The following is a 19,941-nucleotide window of genomic DNA, read 5'->3' as shown; positions in this document are numbered from 1 at the left end:
ATAGGATCATAGGGTCTTGTATTTTCATGCAGAATAGGATATAGATGGAACAGTTTAAGATGTGCAAATGTCACGTTACTTTATGGATTTGTCTTTCTCAAGATTCATTTGATCAGCTTCTAAAAGCTAGATATTTATTATCAGCTTGGCCAAAGAGTTGCTGTTATCATGTTGCTCTCAATTCCTTCAGGCTTTGTATTAAAAACAAACTCGCTGCTGGGGACCAATTCTCCTTGGATATCTTCAATTTTTCGATATGGAGAAGATTACACTGGCACACATTTTCGCCAATACAGAGGACATGCAGAGAAAAAAATGCATAATAGAGAGCAAGTTAAGGAAACAGGTAAATTGTTTACATGTTACATTTTTTCTTTTTAAAAGTTTCTGAAAATCTTGTAAACCAGAAAAATGCAACTTTTCATAATTACATTTTTAGGTTCCATGTAAACAAAGCACTGTGATTCAGCACTGCATTAGCTAAAAAAAATACACCTAGTTTATACTTTAACTGGTGGTCAGAGGGCCCGGTGGTGCCAGTGCCCGGCAGCCTCGCCTCTGTCAGTGCGCCCCAGGGCAGCTGTGGCTACAATGTAGCTTGCCATCACCAGTGTGTGAATGTGTGTGTGAATGGGTGGATGACTGAATGTAGTGTAAAGTGCTTTGGGGTCCATAGGGACTAAGTAAAGCGCTATACAAATACAGGCCATTTACCATTTAACTACAAAAATATAAAGAATGGTAATGTTGTCCTATGACGCTGAATTGGATAGTTAAGAAAACGGATGAATGAAGTTGTTACTGCTGGTGCATGATGTCTGTAATATTTAGTACTGTTTAATAACCATGTATTTTCACCTGGTGACAGTGATATAGTGAATTAAAACACCTTCAGCTTCTACTTGTCTCCTTTTATTCATTTGATTAAGGCTGGAAACGGTCCATTTCTAGAGATCCTGTCCATGAACAGGAATGGCAGGTCCTGAAAGTGCAGGCAGGCAATCCTGTTTCCAAGGAAACAATAAGACATTTGAAGCATCTCCATAGGAATGGCATCGAAAGCTTGACTGGATGAATCAAACTGGGAGTGCTGAAGGAGGACACCCCATGCAACCCGATATCACGCCAAAACATGTAATAGACATGCCGGTCCACCGTGTGTCTATTTCAGGCTTTGCCTCTCCAAAGTGTGAAATAGAAATGCATGCACAAGTTGCATTAACAGCAGGGAGAGATAAAGTATAAGGCAAGAAGTCATTAGTGAACAAAAAACGTATGAAGTACATTTTCATGTCCTTAATCGTCAGAAACGAAGCAAGGCGGGTAATATGCATATAAACGTAAATGTGTTAGTAATGTCTGTTTAAACACTTTCTCGTGATTATTTTCATGTTGGCTTGAAATAAAAAATCTCCATCTACTGTTATTGCAGCTTACTACAACTTCTTCATGCGTGTCTTTTTCACATTTTAGAGAGGCAAAGCATGAAATAGAGTGTGCTCAGACACGCCTGTCAATGACTGTCATTGCCTGGGTTTAGCTCAGAGTAATTTCATTATGGAAAATCCATTTCCTGTTGAGGGGTTAGATTAGGTCAGGCTAGATATCCAATCAATATGGATCAACTCAAAAGTGGGATCGTAATAGTTTAAGGCAAGTCATCATTATGGCTGCCAACACCATTATCATCATCGTCACAAAGTCACCATGCAAGCCACGTCTGCAATTCATTAGCTCCAATTTAAAATATTTGTTGACAGAAAATTATTATCACACTTCAAATTATTATTTTTCCTCAACAAAATACCTTTGATTTCCATTCAAATTATCTTAATGTTCCTCAAATTTATTACTCCAGCATTCTCATTATTATTCACATTAACTCTTCTAAAAAATAAATACATGGATACTAACTGTATTTTGCACTGCACAAGCAAGTATTATCAATAATTTATTGTACCACTAGACACACAGTAGCTTCCAAATTTCCAGTTCATTCAAATGAGGCTATTAAGTTGAGGGCTTTGAAACAAAACATGACTTTCAAAGTTGGATTTTATTTCAGTGCCAAAAAACAACTGCCTTGTTCTGATTTACTCATGATACAAAGAGGCACCAAGAGGCAATCTGGGAGGAGGCACAAAATATGAGCTTTACTTATAAGAAGAAAACCAGACTGGGATTGCAGTCTAACAGATAACGTCAAATTGAGGCATAAGGAGAACCCAAGGAGCAACACAAAGAAACAAAACAACACCAAAAAAGAAAAGAAAAAAATATCTGACAATACAGAAAATTAATGATGCATTGAATACAGTCCAGCACAGTGGCCCACCACAGCAATGCTATAACCTTGGCGTAAAATGTGACTTAAGGGACTTAAAAGTGACAACTTTTACTGCACACAAAAGTTAATAATGTAGTTCTACTGAAAGCATTGGTAGCAAATCATACACTGTTTTTTTTTTTAAATCAGGGATATTGAAGAGTTAAATAGCAGTTTCAGCTGCTTTGGTGTCAATGAAATTAACAAAAGGTGCACTTGAAGGACAACGATGACACAACCCCCAAAACAGGTGGTTTTATAGATGAAGGGTACTGACATTTTTCCCTCCTCGTGTTTTCTGACTAATTTTTCACTACTTTTGCAATTGGGTAGGGTGGTGTCACTATTGGTAGCATGAGGCAACACCTGGACCCTACAGAGGTTAGTCTAGCTCATCTAGGATGCCACATTAACACATGCCATTACCAGGAGGTTTGCTGTGGGGCCAGCACAGTCTCAAGAGCATAGAGAAACAATCAGAAACAGACTTCTCAAGGGTGCCCCGAGAGCCTGACATCCTCTACTGTGTCACTGTTTGACACTGTAAAGCCCAATTAGCATTGGCAAGTCCACCTCTACAGCCTAGGGAACATTCCCCTGACTAACATTAGATATTGGTATGAAATCCTTGGACCCACTGTCAGGCCCTGCACTTGAGCAGTGGGTCCTGCATTCCTTCTGGTGGACAATGCCTGGCCTTGTGTGGTGGTGACAGTATGCAGGCAGTTTCTGGAGAATAAAGGAACTGATACCAATTACTGGCCGCTCATGCTCACCTGATTTAAATGCAAAAGAACACCTCTGGGACATTATGTTTTCAACATCCAATGCCACCAGGTTGCACCTTAGACAGTCCAGGAGCTCAGTCATGCCCTGGTCCAGATCTGGGAGGATAACCTCCAGGACACCACTCATTGTCTCATTAGAAACATGCCCCGACATTGTCAGGCATGGATACAAACATGTACCATGCAAATTACTGAGCACTATTTTAAGTTACTGCAATTAAAAATTGGACTAGCCCGGCACATCCTTTCTTCACTTTGGTTAATGTGGTTACATTTCTTTAGCTGAACAAATGTTTTTTTGCTTTTAAGTTTAGTGACCATGTGCTCTTGTTATTGCTATTGTTATTATTATGTTTTAAATGTAGGTTGTTTTTTTTTAAGTGATTACTAGCTTCTCTGATGTGGGCCTCCAGTCATGGATTATAGATGTAAATGACCTTTTAGCTCTATCTGGTGCAATATATGTTTAGTGCATTATCCCTAGAACTAAATGGGGAAAAAATAATAATTTAAAATCCCAGTAATTGTAAGAGGCATTAAAGGCATTTACATACCTGGGGAACTGTGTCAAAACCTATTACCCTGACAAAACAATGAATGATGTATTACTGGTTTAAAGGTGTGTGAAAGCAGGATGATGGATAGGCCCTAGGATTTTCCACACTGTGTTGTAAATGTTACACGACTAGATTAAAACAAATATTGATTGCCATGTCATATTTATTCATGTGAGTAAAAACTCTCATGAGTGACATTGTTTACTTACTGAGACAAAAAATATTAACTGTCTTAACTTACTCCCTCACTCATTTGTTAATTGATTCAGCTCAGAAGCACATTTTGGTTTCTGTTGCATTTTATAATGAATGACAGTAAACACTGCATCCACACATACTCTATATTCTAACTAGCAATTAGAGACATGAGTAAAATTAGCATGAGTAAAATTAGCTGATATAGTACAGGAATACCATAATATAAATGAAATCAACTCATCAACTGTGAAATGTCATTAAGAGGTAATGATGTTGCACGTTATCGGCGAACCTCTTGTGGAGTCACAGGTGTATAGACTGAGATACTTCCCACTCTCCAAGTAATAAATCCGAACTGTTGGTGTTTTTATTATGCTAAATCAGATTGTATGTGCATCACAGGAAAAACAACAGTTCTTTTTTAACTGAAATTTTCTTTTAAATTTTGAGTTTTACTTTCATTATAACAACAAAGTTTAAAAGGCAGAGTTTAACACAGAAAAGTTGTTAGCTGCAGTGATGAGCCCAAAAGGAAGGAGTGAAACAATTGAAATTGTTTTCTTTCACAGCATGTCTTTGTCCTATCTTCCTCCCCTTAAACCCAACCGGTTGCGGCAGATGCAATATTACACTGAAACGTGTAATATTGACTTCTTCTGGCTCTCACAGCTTCATTCAGATATATCCAGATCGGTAAGAGTGCTCACATAATTTCTGCCTTACCTGCAAAATGTAAAAGAGATAAGGCTCTTAATGTAACTGAAAACTACAGAGTTGTTGAGATGCTTATGTTTATGATTATGTTTTTCCTGTAAGAGCTGAACAAATCACTAGGATAGATTCGCAGTTGTAATTTTGTGTGCCCTACCTCTCAAGATTGCCTTGGTGACTTTTATGCAAGTCAGCACGGTGCTAATTAGGAAAACCTGACACATTCAGATACTATCAAATAAATCAAGTTCCTGACTGGGGTGTTATTAACACATTTTATTCAGAGCTTGCCAATAATGAGTTTTATCTACTTTGTTAAACTCACCTAAAATGTCAGTGTAGCACAAAATTACCATTCTCTATCCCACTGCTGGCCTGCCCTTTTTGGTCTTTGTATCATTTAAATGTAAAAAAAGAAAGAAAAAAAAACAAACCAGACACTGAAAGGTGCTCTGCTAATCCTAGATCTGCTCATTATACTGTTTATAGAAGATAAACAGATTAACTCAGAGAAGGAGATTTAGATGAGGGAAAACATGTTTGGCTTTTTCTGGTATCAGTGTTGGCTATAAACAGTGCTAGCAGCAAGCAGACCACGGGCTACAATGCACCAGAGAACACTGTTGCCACTAAACCGACAAAGAGCAGTGCCTGTTATGTTGTCGGTTTGATAACAGATATCAACAACCTCCAGTTTGGTAATGCATTTACACTGCATTTATAAAAATTGCATTTACTGGCTGTGAAAGTTCTGAAGTTGACCAAAGTCACCACTAAAAACTAAATAACTCTGTAACTGTAAGTGTGTAGGAGGTGAGAAGCCTTCTCTTTCGGGGTCAACTCTCCATCGTGAGACATATCACTGTGCCTCAGGCATGTTCCTGGTTAGAGGTGGCATTTCCTTTCTTCATTATTGCCGCCTACACTTCCTCAGCTGGATGGAGAAAGATTTAGGGAGATCAGAATTGATCTAATGTCTTGTGACATCCCATTCTCGACAGAATCACCAAGGGTGTAGGCCAGAGACACAAGCACCACTGCAATCACACTTACACACACATGCATGTCTGGAAATCAGTGTTACAATGTAGGGACAGCCAGCATGTGAACAAATATGAATATGCATAATTAGTAAGCGCCAATATGCACAGATATACATCACCAAACCAAAACACATTTACACTGTACATAACAAGTGTTGAAATACTGCTTCCTTGGTATTTACGAAAAAGAATCATCAACAAAATATATCCAATCCTTAACTCACTGTGTCATTTATACCCAATATTTCCAAATACATTATTGATTTACCGAATTTTTTATTTAGCCAAACAAACTTACAGTCGCAGGCTTTTTAATATTGTTTTACAGAACATATTTGAAAGCACGTTGCCTAAAGTGCCTTTACTTGATGCTGGCTCAGTTTAATCACTCAAGGCCTTAGCTAATATTAAAAGATTGAATTTATGATTGCACAGTCGTCAGAAATGCCCTTTTATATTGTAAAATTCAAAATGCTTGTGCATTTATTTTCTCATAAGATTTTATGTTTAACCCCTAATAAACAAAGGGATAAGAAAGGGAGCATGAAGAAAGAATGAGAGAGTACAGATAGTGAAATCAGGAACTGCAGAGGATTAGTAAGGAGGAAGTGAGAGCAGCTACCAAGAGAATGAAAAATCAAAAGGCAGTTGGTCCAGATGACATCCTGTGGAGATATGCAGATGTCTAGGTTCAAGGTGGGTTCAATGTGGGAGCGGGAAAAAAATTAAATAAAAATGTGGGAGCGAGATTACATCAGGGATCAGCTCTGAGCCCCATGTTGTTTGCAGTGGTAATAGAAAGGTTGAAAGATGAGGTCATGCAGGAGTCTCTGTTGACCTTTATTTTTGCAGACAATATTGTGATCTGTAGCGAGACGAAGGAATGGGTGGAGGTATGCTCTGGAGAGAAGAGAATGAAAGTCAGTAGAATCACAGAATATGTGTGTGTGAACAAGAAGCAGACAATAGTGATTCTAACAGGAGCAAAGGTAGTGAAGTTAGATATGCAAAAGTCCAAAGCAACAGTGCACAAGAGAGGTGAAAAAAAGAATGCAGGCTGGAGTGGGTAGAGATGAGTATTAGGGGTGGCTTGTGACAGAAAAAAAGGCAGCAAGAATGAAAAGGAAGGTTTGCAAGATGGTGGCCAAACTGTAGGTGGTACAGTTAAAGATACTAAGATTTTCTAGAGAAGTACTAATTGACTGGGAAGGGAGCGGAATCGGCCAAATTCCGATTTTGTGTGGCCCGGACTGGTGGCCACTAGGTCAGCCTCCTGGCTGTGAGCAACATCATGCGAATGGTGCGAGAGGGAAAAAGTCACATGCTCTCTCCCTGTCTCTTTTATTTGTCTTCAAAATGAACTTTGACTGTTTGGTTAAGATTTTATTTTTCTTTTCTTTAGGGATTTTACTTGGAAACCCCAAATAATAGTGACATTTTCTGTCCACCCGTGGGCTCTTCCAATCCTAGAAATCTATGTTAAACCGTTAATCCATTATCTGACTTTCAGTACCACTTTTGGGGGGAATTCTGTTAATTCCATCGCATGAATTGTTACCATTATCCCACGGCAATGTATTTTTACACTCAGACATAAAGCTTTATTTAACATTAAGACTGTCCAACATACTTGCTCATCTTCTACAGGAATTTTAAAAATTACACATATCACAAATATCTCCACTTCTGACTCCAGGGATCGGTGCAGTACTAAATTTGTTATTTTTACTACCAGGATGCCTACAGCAGTGCTGTAATACTCTAATGCTGCATTTATGTCACAACAGATTTTTCAGATGTTAAATTCCAGTGAACTGCAAAGTGGAATTCGTGACAGTCTGTTAGAGGTAAATATAAGTGGGATATGTAAGAAATTTTCTGGGCAATGACATTTTCCATCTGTCATTGTTACGCCACAAAATGTCAACACAAACAATAAACATGGCAGTAATTCACTGATGTTGGCAGTGTGAGGTATTTACATCCAACTGTATGTGAGCACTCAAAGGACCAGTTACTAAGGACAGCACAGCGAACTGCCTCAAATCTCAGTCTGAATTCTCATTATGTTTGATCTTCACAAACAGGAAAGTACAGGAAAGAAATGTATAAGAGTATTGCAAATACTGCAGGTTGCAGAGCTTGGAGAAACAGAAACACTTGTGGCAACATATTTACATAGTATCTGACTTACAAAATTGGAGTGATGTGGTAATGACGTGTGTGTAATCAAGCCCTTAATCACCACAAGATTCTGAAGATGTCTGATCTATGAGAGATTTACAGCTTTAAATTAAAATAAGGCAGCATAGGTGTGAATGCAGGAGAGACTGTGAGCGCAAATGGTTGTCTATGTCTATGTGTTAGCCCTGCGACAGTCTGGCGACCTGTCCATGGTGTACTCTGCCTCTCGCCCTAAGACAGCTGGGATAGGCTCCAGCGACCCTGAAAAGGATAAGCGGAAGCGAATGGATGGATGGATAGAGAGTTTCTGAAAGTAATTTCTTTTTTTAAATCTAGAGCTTTTTGGAACTACGAAAGTGATGAGATCAGTGGATGAGGGGGCAATCTGGTTGGAAATGGTTTAGAGAGAAATTATAGTATGCATGTCCTCTACTGACTTAATGTTACAAGAAACGAGAGGAGACAGTTTATTTGCCCACTGCACTATCCCTCTTGTCAAATCTACTTAAATCTTTGAATCATGAAATCAGTGAGCTCTGAATGGCAATGTGACATGTTGTTACAGCAAATTGTCCTCTTACTGTGAGAAAGCCATCAGTAAGATCAAGAACAACAGGAAAAGGAACTTAAAGCCAGTATTTTGAAAATTTTAGTTCTCTAGTGCTTTCATGTTAAATGTTATCATATTCACAAATTATTTAGTATGTAAAAAGGCCATCCATCCCTCCATCCACCACATAGATGTTTTATATATTTTAGGAATGTTACATTTTTCTCATAATACAGTCTTTTGAGCGTGAGTGATTTTAAACATGACAAATATAGTGTGTGTGTGTGTGTGTGTGTGTGTGTGTGCGTGCGTGCGTGCGTGCGTGTACCAAGAGTTCCCCACTTACAGCTTTGAGCATAGTGGGAAACTAAGAGTACCTTCACCGTCAAGGCCTTACTCAAAGCAGACGAATGGGCTAATTGGCTCGGAATAAATCTGGCTGCAAGGACTTGTAGAAGACTTATCAGACTTGGAACCTCAAAAGGATGGGAAGTAGGGAGACAGCTGGAAAGTACTGGATTTTCTGAATATCTGCCAGGGTAAGGAACTCACCAATTCGGCAACCTTGGTAGACCCTTCTCAATAAATTGAGAAGCCCTGGGAGCCCTAATGCGACTGCTGCTGGTCCGTCTCCAATTGTGTTTAGTCTATGTGTTACAGCTTACCCACCTGGGGGTGCTTTTATTTATTTTATCTACGTTTTAAAGTTTATTGAAATTGTACTTCAATAAACAATTTCTGCAATCTGAAGCTATATCTCCAGTGGACTTTTCGCCTATTTTTAATTAAAGTAGCAATGGTTTTGAAAAGTTTCGTTTAGTGAGTATAACTCAGTCTTCAGCTGAAGCTTATGATAGATTTGTGTGTTACATTTTATACATCAGTGACTGAAGACGTGACCGAAGTTTGTAAGTAACTAAACCACAGCTGAAATTGAAAAGTTACTGCTATATTACTGCTAAAGGTATAAATAAGCAACAGATTGAAATGAGGGTATAAATGTTTATTTGCTCTAGTCAACTAATCGGAGGAATCACTGGTATTAATTTGTCATCAGAGATGGACAGATGAAAACAATACGTCACCAACAAGTCTTTGACATTTGCCCTTGCTATTAATTAAAAATACAAGGAATAATAATAATAATTTCAAATAAGCACTTACAAGGACCCTCCAGTAAATTCCTGGAGAGAGATTGTCAAAACTATCAGAATGGAAGTGAGACGGAGAAGTCATAACTGCAAACCCTTCTCGAAAAATATCAGTCTGAAATGCTTAAACAAGACTTTCTCCATCTGTTGAGGTGCCTGGAGTGTCTGAGCTGCCACACTTTCATCTCCCTTCCAATTCCTATTCTTGGCTACTGGGTAGGTCATTTTAGTCACCTGCTGAGCTTGCACACCTGGCTGTCATAAGTCTATAGTGACTGTGAGGTAACTTTTATAGAAAACTTTAAGTAGTTTTGGGAGCATTGAGGGCTTTACCAGAGGGATGGTCTACACCCTAATAAACAATAACAATAACAAACAATATATCTTATTGTTTACACCACACACATGCTACACCTTTTTTCTGGCTGGTCACATGTACCACCCTGCCTCCACAATCATCGGACAAGCTCCACTCCCCCTCTGGTGACCGGTGTAAGATGTCCTCTGGGTCTGAGACATTCTCTGACTTGTTTCTGCAATTTAATTACTACTTAAAATAGCACAGACCCATAAATTAGCTAATTTTAATAGAGACTTAATTATCTATTCCAACAGAATGACCATGATAACGTTCAACACCCCAATTCCATAGGGACTATGTGTGTTCCCAAACACCCTAAAAATAAAGGAAATACCAGCAAAAAAATTTTTGAATTATAAAAAATATATAATTGTTTAAACTGTACCAGAAGTGAACTGAATAAGACATTGATTCACGATCCACACCACTAGAACCTACAGCAATGACACTGGAATGTCATCCAGACTGAAGAAGTGTAGTCAGATGGTGACAAAGACAGGGAAGGTACTCAGAACTGAGTGGATTGTACTACCAGAAGGCAATTTTGCAGACAGTGAGGATTGCTATGAGTACCTTGGAATTCCAAAGGGAAATGGGAACCACGAGAGCCTGCTAGGAGAGCTGCAACCACCAAATAGCAAGCGCTGAGGAGTCAGATCCATAAGTACATCAGGAAGATGGCCACAGCTGATCATAGTATACAGGTAGCCAGGAAGAAGGAGTCCATCACAGTCAAATGCCAGCAGGCAGTGGGTGTATTTATTCCTACAGAGTATAGCTCTACCTCCATGAACCAGTTCAGAAGCATTGCCTTATCGAACATGGTTTGGAAAATTTCCCTCTCACTTCTTACAAAAAGATTGACCTACTTCTTGAAGGACAACAGCTAAATCAACACAATTTGCCCTGGAAGGCCAGGCTTCCAGGATATCGAACACTGAGCCATGATCTGGGTGTGTCTGGCGACCCAAAAGGGAGAAGAGCGATCTCCATGTGGTGTGGCTGGACTTGGCTAATGCGTATGGGTCAGTCCCACACAGTCTGATTGACTTTGCACTGGAATTCTTCTACACCCCAAGATCTGTCATTACCATCCATAGCCAAGTACTTCAACAACTTCCACATGTGCTTCGTGACAGGGCTGCAAGAACTGGAGGTCTCCAATGGAATAGGTTGTTTGATTTTCCCAATACTCTTCACGGCTGCATTTGAGATCATCCTCAGTGGAACAAGGCAAGTGGTTACCATCTGGGGATTGGTTTCCTGCTCCAAAACTTAGATGGATGATCTGACAAGCATCCTGCAGCTTCATGTACAGCAAGACTCTTCAAGCACCTAGATGACCTTATCAAGTGGGTAAGGATGAAGATCAAACCTGCAAAGTCCTGGAGTCTTTCAATCAGGAAAGGTGTGAGGAGAGATAGGATAGTGATTATGATCCCACTCCTATTGGAGCAACCTATGAGAACCCTCGGAAGAGACTGCACCACTGACCTCTCTGACAAACAGGTGAGGAGGTTGGTGGAGAAGCAACTGGCACACAGCCTGTCAAAGACTGATAGCAGCCAGCTTCCAGTGAAACTGAGCTGTGGTGCTACCAGTTCACACTGTTTCAGCACGTGATCAGGCCATTAAAGGTGTTTGAAATCCCATCGACCATGGCCAGCAGGCTAGACGGCATTGGCAACACATTATCTCTCTTTGGTGCAGTTACTATATTGTTTTGTTGTTGTTGTTTTTAATGTTTTCTTATGTTTAAATTGCTTTTTGCTCTTTTTTTGGGGGGGGGTGTCTTCATGGTTGGGGATCAAGTCTCTAAGGGAATGAGGGTTTTGAGGAATAACAAGAAGAGAGAAGCTGCAGAGAGGCACGTAAGACTGCAACGCTGCTTCCTGGTCATGTTTTGGGGATTTAATAAATTTGGCTAGAATTCCAGAAATGAGAACTGCTCCATTCAAAGTGGGATAGATGCTGTCTCTCCTTTCTAGTTTTCCCAAAGGAGAACAGATGGCTAAACATGTCACTCCTGGTGTGACTGGGGAGGGGACCAGAGAAAACTACATTGTCCAGCTTTGGTTCAGCAAAATTACACACAGATTTAATATTAATTAAAGTGACCTCCAAATTACATAACCGGGTGTCATTACTGTCGATGTGAATTGTAATTTTACAGTATTTACGTTTATTCTTAGCCAGCAGTTTCAGGTTTTCCTGAGTGTCACCTGCTCTGGGTCCTGGAAGACAATTTACTATGGCTCCTAGTGTCTCTAGCTTCCCATGTCTCAAAAAATAGAATCACCAGTAACAAGAGTTTGTTCCTCAGTGGGTATGTCACAGAGTGGGGAAAAACGATTAGAGACAACTATGCTTCCTCCTCACCATCATCCAGCCATCCTGTTTTCCTGTTCCATCCTGTCCCAGTCAGCCAGGAGAGAGCTAACAGTGGCTACGCTGCACTACCTTTGGGCGCACAGACTACAGGGGCCTGGCTAGCTACGTGTTTTTCAAGGGTGTGGAGCCAAGTCTCCAATTCAGTGATCTTGGCCTCCAGAGCAGTAAACAGACTACATTTATTGCAAGTATCATTATTACTACTGAAGAAGTCTGAGGAGTAACTAAACATCCATTAGAGATGTACTTTCCCAGCTAAAGACCAAACACAATAAGTGTTAACTGTAAATTTGACATATTGCAAAGTGTGACTGTTAATGCAATTATCTCTCAAAAATCTTATAGTATGCTAGATGTGATGCCACCACTGTCCACATACCAAACAGTCACACAAGGATCTTGAGGGAAAATAATCCTTGGACTTTAATCTCACCAACCCACTATCAATAAGAGATGCTGACTAATTCCAACCTACAAACTGAGGATTTACACTCAAATCTAGAAGCACATGTAAAAAACACAGTGTACACGTGCACATGTGAATGCTTAAAGCCTTATATACACACAAGGGGCTTACTGTAATCTGTGGCTAGCTGCCTCTAGCACTCATGAAGTCATGGCAAGTTGCCATGATGACAACACAGTAAGACATCACAAATGTACCTCTAACACAAACAGCATGTACAGCCTCATTTATCAAAGCCCTTTCCTGGTCTCTTTTGTTTCATGTGGATGTATATTCACATCCTCTACATGCCTTGTCTTGTCACATCCACATGTCTTCCTGTATAATTAAGTCTGAGTACCTATTTGCCCTAGCTACCTGTTTTTGTGTGAGTAAATGTTAAGCCTTTCACCACAAGCAGACAAAAAGAGCATAGAAGAATCTCTTTCTCTCACTACATTTACACATTATGATCGAGGTGGGAGTATAGTCAGGTAAGTGAGATGATTTCTGCCTTAATCCTGAGCTTTTCTGTGTGTTTCTTTCAGTGTACTAATCAGTGTCATGATTTGTGTACTAAGGACATAGATGAAGTCATGATGTAACGCTATGTCAGTTACTTATGCATAACTAAAATATAAATGTGTGTTTGCACGGTTTGTGTGTCATTGTCTTTAATGTCTATGCATAGAAATATGTCTCTGACTGTTTGTGTGGTCAGGCTTGTTAATATTCTACACAGTGTGCAGACAGACTCCCGGTGCAGCGACACCTGGTCATGCCTCAGAGCGTAAGGCCTCTGTGGGACACCTCTGAGAGGCCTTTTCAACAGCCTGACACACACACACACACACACACACACACACACACACACAGAGACTATAGTCACAAGATCTTTGTACTTGGTCTTGCTCCTAGCTTTTCTTTTAGAATATTGGTTTAACTTTACTCTCACACAGAATAAAAAACACAGGCCTTGTACTATCAAAGACACATATATCACATGGATATAGTCAGTTAAGGAATGTTAAATAGAAATGGTTTCAAATCTGTAACCAACTAAAAAAAGAGAACATAGGGTAGGTATATAGGGATTGTAACTTGCTATTATTGTTGTTGTCATTATTAATTAATCTTTTTAATCTTTTTAGTCATTAAGACTTCATTGAGACAAGCATTTGTTTAAAATAATCACATCAGCAGACTAAAAAAAAACAACACAATAAACAAGACAAACAATTTAAAACAATCATAAAGTATATACTTTTATGTGTGTGCTCAGGTGATGATGTTCTTCATTGGTAATTGATATTTTTGTGTTCGCTTGTAATTTATCACAATTAGAAAGGTGGTTGTGTTTTCTTGACACTAAGAAAGAACGAAAGTGTACTTTATTGATCCCCATGGGGAAATTCCTCTCTGCATTTAACCCATTCACTCAGTGAAGCAGTGGGCAGCCATTGGGCACCCGGGGAACAGTGTGTAGGGACCGTACCTTGCTCAGGAGTACCTCAGGGTAGCTGTTCAGGGGAATCGAACCCCCGACCTTCCGATCATGGGGCCACCACTCTACCTACTGAGCTATCCCTGCCCCTAAGTCAAAAATCATGGCAACAGTTGGCAGATGAAGGATCAATATGTCGTTGATAGAGCTGAACTCTTCACTTAGACAGCTTGATTGCGGCAGCTGTTTCTGGAAAAATGTATCCAAAGGATGGCTGCGTAAATTAAAACTATTACATCACATATGACGTCAATAAGAAAACACATTAAACATTATATACCATCAGATCCTGGCACATACGCTTAATTAATTTACTGGTGCTGTGCCATTTTCGATGCATAAATGCACACACTGTGTATTTCTTTCTACAAAGTAACACTGCAGATATAAGATTTGGACATAAACCTGGCATTGTTTGCTACATTTTGAAAAACATTTCATTGTAGAAAAAGGAAACCAAAAAAAACCAAACTGCAATGAAAGTGGATTAGTGATGTTACAGAGCTCTGTATGTGTGCACAGCTGATAAAATACATGCAGACCATCTGACACACCAATGTAACTAAATTCCCCCAAAAATGCAAACTACTCTACTCACTGTAAAAAGCATCTTTACTGCCTAAAATACCCAACACAGGGTCCATGCCACATCTTGTATTGGGACTCTTCTCCTTACTCCAGTGGTAAAGGTTATGTTCAGATCAGTTACAGCACATTGTGTTCTGTTTCGTCAAAACATCAGTGTCACTGGTGTTTCAGCATGAGGACTCAGTGATGACCTACAGAACAGAGCCAAAGCTTGGCCACTCCACAGACAGCTTTGAGCAATCCTTTTGCAACAATTACGCATTTTTCTGATAAAGATTTCCATCTATCATTCCAAATAATTTAATGCTTCTAGCAGCAACTATCACAGGCATATATGGCACAAAATAAGACTTTGCGTCATGTGCTGTGGGGTTTTTGTGATACTTTTGGTTTTGGTATATCTTGGAAGTTTTTTCGTTCTCCATTATTCCTAATATTCCAGTTATTCCTCCCTTTATCTGACCCGTGTCACTTTTCCTCCCAGCTGTGCCTGATACTTTAATTAGCCCTCAGTGCATCTGTGTATAAATAGCCACAGTTTCCCTTTGTCCTTGGTACAGTGTCTGTTTACTCTCTCAGTGTGTTACTCTTGATAGGTGTACTACAAAGCAAGATAGGTTAGTAGGTTAGTGAGTGATGTTAAGCTTATAGTCAGAGTTTTCTGTGTCATGAAAGTGGCTCTCTTTTCACCTGTCCAAACCACTGTGATAACTTAAGCTGAACACGTTTCGATTTTGGTTTTAAAATTGTCTGAAAGTGCCAGATTTAAAATTATTCTTCTATTTACAGCATGTTTAAGGTGCAATAGATACTGCTCTTAAGCCTAAGTTTGTAAGCTGTACCTTACTAAAACCACTGAATGAAGCACAAACTGTTTTCACTGTCACAGGAATGCACATGTATTAGTTTGTTGTTGCAGCAAATCCATACATGTTATAATTGTTTCTAATCTAAAATGTTTTAGTTTAAAGTTTCAGAGCTCAAATGTGCAGCCATCACCTTAACCTTTCTGAGGTTCCTGCTTAAAAAAGACATTCCAAAAATGAATTGATTATTTCTCTACAATTCCAAACTCTGTGTAAACCATCTTGATATCAAAATAAAACTAATACTTGTGAAACTTGACTGTAGGTATAAGCATCACAGCAGATCCCACTGTGTCAAAGTAACTGAGGATGGAAAACAGAAAAATATGAAGGACTTTTTCCTGGCCAAAATTGTTTTTTGGTCTTTTATAGCATATAACCTCTTTGAAAGTATGCTGCAGTAGACCAAAACCTGAAGAAAATCATAAATCAACCTATGGACATTACCTGTTAAAGATCGATGCTGTTGCAGTGAAACAGAGCAAAGTTGTTTAAGTTTTATTAGAGACATAGCTAAATGTTTTGCAGTTTAGTACCATCTGTGAAAGTTGAAATATCTTAGATATGAAATAGCAAAAATTTGGCTTTCTTTAGCCAGGCTGTACATAACAATAGACAGTGAGTAATGTGTCTGTGTTTAAAGGGAATAAGGCAGAAAACAGCAATTTATAGCAATTTATGATGTGCTCTTGAAGCACAGTGGAAGACGGAGATGTGCAGGAAATGTGTTTCGATCATGGTGGATTTTTTGAAAGCAAGACAGCAAAGGTAAGACAGAATTCATGCTAATACTTTTCAAACGTGAAGCCTAATTTTTGTCTTCTTTTGCTGCTTGTTCAGTGAATTTTGTTTGGAGCATCTTGAAACTTGCAGTTTTGGAATCTGTGAGATCTGTGCTTTCAGCAGAGACATTGTTTATCCGTGTGCATGCTGTCAGGTGAAAGTGGGAATCTTTGTATTTACATCTTTTCACCGAATCAGTTTACCTGCTTTTTGTTTGTTGTTTTAGCTGTGTTTGGTGTTCACGGAAATGGTTTTTGAGCCTTTAGCTGAGATTCTGACATTTCTGTGGATACTATACATGTCTATATTTAAATAACAGACCTGGCAGCACAACCTGGCAGATGTTGCCCCTCTGCCCCCAATACCTGGAGTACTGGGGTTCAACAGGTTAATAAACAACAGTACCAAGAGCGCACTCATAATAAACAAATTCACTTGAATTAAAATGTTTATTTTACTGTTCTGTGTGCTAAATCCCAAATTACTGATTTTCTGCAGCATTCATCTCATCTTACTTGCAACAGGGTTGCATTTTACTGTATTTTATGTTCTTTAGAAAGCACAAAATATGTTATTAATATCATCATCAAATATCATCACGTCATCATTATCTCATTATGTCTTGTGGATCACTTTGTGTGGACAAAAAGTCATATGACTGCTAAAATGACCCTTTTTCAGTGAACACAGATCCTGAAACAGAATGCCCACTTAACAGATTGCAACACTTTGCCTTTTTCAGTATTAAATTAAGCACAATTTGCAGTAAACTGTGTATCATATCGTATTAACATGATTCATTTAAATGCTCCAAAAAGTTTGCATTTTGAATGGGAAACCCCTACAAATTAGGTTAAACACACACACACACACACAACACACAACACAAAAAACTGGGTCTATGCTTTTTAATCACAAAACTGACAGCTTAGAAGTAGATGTTACTGCACCGCCCCCCATTTTCATTAATACCCTTACTCACAGAGTGACCTTAAATATTCATATTAGAACAGAGGTTATTAGTAAACCACTACAGAAACAATGAGAATTCTGATTTAAAGGTGATGTCTAAAAGTAAAAGTCAACTAATACAGTATAGGAACAACTACACTACAGATGAAAGCAACTATCACCAACACATATCCCTTAAAAGTGATCTTTGGCTGGAGGAGTTTCACATTCAAAATCAAAGGAAGGACATAATTAATATTCTCATCACTCAGAGGAAGTTTGCCAAGTTGCAGAACATCAAAGAAGAATCAATCTGAGGCTCCACTGTACGCATGCTTGTTCCAGGGCTCAGCTCCAATGTAATAAAATGGAGGAGGTATTTATCACCCAGGTCCTAACTGTATATCCTCTACAGCCAATGATGCTCAACTGTGTATTTCTCCAACTTTTACTGCCTCTCACACATACAAATAACATTTTCATCTCACACAGAAGGGCACCAAATCCCTCCCTAACAATCAAAGTTGAATCATGTAGTATAGGCAGAGCATTTCTCTTTCTAACTAAATTTTAATTTTTGTTCTTTTAAAACACTCTGAGGCCCACATGCAAATAACAGATACAGGCTCTGTGTTTTTCATTAGTTTTCCTCCTGCTCATGAATACTCAACACAGGTGCTAATATTGGAGACATTCATATAAATATTTAGAGGGGACAGGAGCTGACAGAAATGGATCCGCCTAAATTAAATAGTGAGAAAATTAGAAAATATCAAGAAACATAAATAAATTACGCAAGTCAATGCCCAACCTGTGACAATACTTTGATTGTAGTTTTCTACAGTGTTCTGAAACTAGCACAATTAAATAAATGTGTAAAGTGTTCTTTATTATGGGAGTTTTTGTGAATTATAAACTTTTACAATTGTATGGACTTCTCTGTTCATTGATTACACCATCTGACTCGCTGACTCATGTCTTCTAGCAAACCATAAAGCAGCACTGAATTTTGAATGCATTTTCTAAAAAACAAAAATGAATTTCCATGCAGGAATTTTTCAACTACACTAGCTGTAACTAAAGTGTAACTTTTTAACTAAAGTGACCTGTGATGTACAACAGATCCCTAACTGCTGACTGACTGTCAGTACAGTGGGTAAAATAAGTATCGAACACATAAAATTTTTAACGTATCAGCATAAAATAATGTTTGCTTCACAAGGTACTTATTAACATGTTTGTTTCCTAGCATTCTTTTAGTTTTGTTTATGGCACCAAAGAATAAATCCAGTAAGCTTCTGATGCGTCTCCCCCTCCTTATTTCACGATATGGTTTGGTCCATGAGCAGCGCTCAAAACTGATGCTGAGTGTTACTATAGTAAGATGGTAGGATGGCTCCATTAAAAGTGAAATTTTGTTTTAAAAAAAGAAAAAGAAAAAAAGAACAGGTGGAAATTCAACTCATAGTGAAGACTGCATGGAAACTGGCTGACTTTCCTAGTATTAGTTGGCTTACTTCATTTCTAACAGAAAATAATGTGTTTGTTTTGTTTTTTGTTTTTCTGCCACTATGTAATTGTACCTTTGTGTACTAAATCAATTATTTGCCAGCCTGCTGCCAGGACAAACAGATCAAACGTTTGGCTCAGACTTAGTTGTCACACTCCGATCTCCCCACACTGACACTCTTGACGCTGAACCAGCCCCAGTGATATCTGAAGATTTAGGTGAATTATTTTATTTCAGAAAATGTGTTGAAGTCTCCCAGCAGGACAACAGAGTCCCCAGGTGAAGCACCCTCAAGCACCCCACCCTGGGAGACTTCGACGCTCATGTGGGCAACGACAGTGAGACTTGGATGGGTGTGACTGGGAGAAACGGCCTCCTGGATCTAAACCCAAGCGGTATTTTGTTGTTGGACTTCTGTGCAAACCACAGTTTGTCCATAACAAACACCATGTTCGAACATAAGAGTCCATAAGTGCACATAGCACCGGACGCTCTAGGCTGCAGGTCGATGATTGATCTGGTAATTGTATCACCAGACCTGCAGCCATATGTTCTGGACACTCAGGTAAAGAGAGGGGCTGAGCTGTCAACTGATCACCATCTGGTGGTGAGTTGGATCAGGTGGCAGGGGAGGATGCTGGACAGACCTGATGCGCCTAAACATATAGTGAGGGTGGGCTAGGAACACCTGGCGAGATCTTCAATGTACACCTCCGGCAGAGCTTCAACAACATTCCAAGGGAGACTGGGGACATTGAGTCTGAATGGACCATGTTCGGCACCTCCATTCCCGAAACGGCTGCACTGAGCTGTGACCGCAAGGTGGTTGGTGCCTGTCATGGTGCTAACCTCCAAACCAAATAGTGGACACCAGAGGTGAAGGAAGCCACCAGTGCTGAAGAAGGAGTCCTATTGGACTTGGTTAGCCAGTGGGACTTTGGAGGTAGCTGATAGGTACTGACAGGCGAAGTGGAACACGGCTCGGGCAGTGGCTGAAACAAAAACTCGAGTGTGGGAGGAGTTCAGAGAGGCCA

Source organism: Pelmatolapia mariae, linkage group LG1, assembly GCF_036321145.2.
Source record: "Pelmatolapia mariae isolate MD_Pm_ZW linkage group LG1, Pm_UMD_F_2, whole genome shotgun sequence".
NCBI lineage: Eukaryota > Metazoa > Chordata > Actinopteri > Cichliformes > Cichlidae > Pelmatolapia > Pelmatolapia mariae.
The sequence above is the reverse complement of the archived record's forward strand: the minus strand, read 5'-3'. Positions refer to the sequence as shown.